The 2,840-nt window shown below is 29.9% G+C and overlaps 1 protein-coding gene across 1 annotated transcript in view; it reads right to left on the bottom strand.

Annotated features, from left to right (window-relative positions):
- LOC117181174 overlaps positions 1 to 2,840 on the bottom strand; it is a 37,895-nt gene that overhangs the window by 4,278 nt on the left and 30,777 nt on the right. The gene's annotated exons all lie outside the window — the stretch shown is intronic.

Genomic DNA, 2,840 nt, shown 5'->3' with positions numbered 1-2,840 from the left:
CTGTGCATGAAAATATAAACATGTGGGCGATGCCATATTTGTCGCGGGACATCAAAAGGTGGCGGACCTCCCCCTCATTGCATCACCCCCGCAATGGCATGCTTAGTCCCTTGTTTCCCATGTCCATGGTCCATGCTTACAAAAAATGATCGGTCGGTACAACAGGTTTTAAAATTTGAATATCCAAAGGTTTTTTTTTATTTCTTATTTCAGGGGCCGCGTACTTACGCATTATTTAGCGGATTATAGGCCTTCTCCGAGGCCCCCATCACCCCTGTAAGGAACCGAAAGTAAATATCCCCCCCCCCATTCTGCACGTAATTTATGGTTTCCAGAAATAATAGGATATGGGACTCGAAACTATGAGTGAATTCTTTTGTATTTAAGATAATACGTATTCTTTCCGGGGTGAAAACTTTATTTTCAAAATTTCTTGATTTTTTCCTGACCGCATTCAGATACCAGCATTTTAGTTTGATTTTTCAACCCAAAAAGACGCATGTTCAAGAAAACATTTGAATTGTAAACTAAAAAGGATGAAGTTTTAACCAAATTCTTGAATTTTATACCGAACCGTTGCATTTCTATACAAGCAGGATAACTTTTCGACGCCAAAATAGGAATTTTAAATAAAAAGTTAACTTTTTACGAAAAGAGTTGAAATTTTCAAACAAATAATAAAGTTTATAACTAAGAAGATAATCTTCAGGCGAAAGCAACTACAAAACAAAGAACTGTAAATAAAAATTCAAGGCAAATAAATTACAAAGAAGAATATTAAATCAGTGTTGCTGCAAAACTTCATTGAAAAAATGTTCTAATTTTTTCTTGACTGTTCATTTTACCTAACCATTAACTTTCAAAGACCAGAATATTAAACTGGCAACATTTTTAACTCAGAAACTTTTATAAATGGAATAAAAAAATTTCAAATTTAAACTAAAAAATTGCGAATTCATTCTGCTTGGCAGTTTCTTAAAACTACAAAAATTGCCTGACATTTGCAAGATTTTTTCTAATAAAAATCCCTTTTCAATAAAATTCCCGAACTTTTTTTAAATTGTTGGCTAGGTTCTTTTTTCACTCACCAGGTTTCTTTGGCGTGTAAATTTAAATTCATACTAAATTTCTGTATAAACACTGCGAGTTATTTGTTTCGTTTTCGAATTTCCCAAAGCGCTCATAGATAAAGGACCCTCCCGCTTCCCTGACAAAATATATTGCCCCCCCCCCTCGTCCTTCAGCTGTTACATAATTTAAGTACGGTCCTTAATGTTTTCCACTGAGTCACAGTTATATAATCATTTTTATAATTTTTACAGGCGTTTAGTAAATAAAATACTTTCAGATAATCATGAAGATGTATAATATATTTATCATTTTCGTTTTTATTATACAATTATGCTATAATACGTTTTTCGGTGCATGCCATTTATGCAGTATGCAGAGGTCTCAATGGCTTAATTCGTTTTGAAAAGTGCGTTTTTATTTTTAATATTGATTTTATTTTACTATTTTATCTGTCCTTAACTTAGATATACTGTCTAAAATTCTATTAAAGAAAATTTTTACTGCACAATTGTATTTTACAAAATAATTTAATTGCAAGATTTCTGAATCTGCAATAACTTTCCTAACTACATGACTTTCGAAGAAATCGAGAACCTAATTTACATTTTACAATTAGAAAGTAAGAAAATACACCCACGTGATGCTTCAAAAATTTCAAAGCGCTCAAGATTACAGCCTATTGATACTACAATATTAATTTATCAACTTAAGATTTTAGGTAAAAAAAAACTAATTCAAAATTTTATTTTGCTTAATATGTATATTAAATAATATTAACATTTTTACATATTTTTATCGAAAGTAGTGCCCTAGAAAATAGTAATCGTGTTCCATAGAAGCCATTTTAATCATGCAGGTTCTACATATTAAATCGTAGAATCTCTTAGCGACGAAATGTTTTTTTTTTTAGAAGAAATTAGGCGACACGTATTTTAAAGACTTGAAAAAAACGGTTTTTATGAAAATAGCGGTGACGTGTTTCAAATATAAAAAGTGCATTTAAAAAAAACATACTTATATTTTTACCAATTTTTCGTTGAATTTAGCCTTTTATAGGGAAGAAATCCTACGAGTTTTAGGTGGGCTAAATTACATTTATGAACAGGAGATTTTTCTTCTCTTAATATTAATTTTTTTGTGAAGGTACAATGTCGCAAAAAACAAGGTGGGAGTTTCCAAAAAATCTTTTTAGTTTTGTTATTAGGTTTTTAAAAACATAAAATGATTTTATGGAAAATTTCACCTTTTTTTTGCAATATTTAAAAAAAGTTGTTGCTTGTATTAGAAACTCACTCAGTTTCATATGGGCTAAAACATTTTTCAGAAAGAGGGAATTTTTTCCTTTGCCAATTGAATTTTCAATACTTTCTCTTAAACGAAGACAGACATTGCAAAAAAGCAAAAACTTTTTGGAGAAATTTTCTAAGTGTGACAACTTTTATGCTATATTTTTGGTATCTTTGAGTGTTTCCGAGAAATATGCGAAAATTAGATTGTAAGAAAAATATTCTCTTGTCCATAAAAACAATTTAGCCCGCATAATACTCACAGGAACTCGTCTCTACTTTAAAAATCTAAATTTAGCAAAAAATTGGTAAAAAATATAAGTGTGAGTTTTTGTGAAAATCGTCTTTTTGTATTTTCAAATGCGTGTCGCCTATTTCCATCTAAAGTTTTTTTTTTAATTAGCAAATTTTAAAATTCATGCATGAGTTGTTTTAAAATAAACTCATGCCAAAATTTGATTTTGGATACTTTGAAGTTACAAT

Source organism: Belonocnema kinseyi, chromosome 10, assembly GCF_010883055.1.
Source record: "Belonocnema kinseyi isolate 2016_QV_RU_SX_M_011 chromosome 10, B_treatae_v1, whole genome shotgun sequence".
Classification (NCBI taxonomy): domain Eukaryota; kingdom Metazoa; phylum Arthropoda; class Insecta; order Hymenoptera; family Cynipidae; genus Belonocnema; species Belonocnema kinseyi.
The sequence above is the reverse complement of the archived record's forward strand: the minus strand, read 5'-3'. Positions and strand labels throughout refer to the sequence as shown.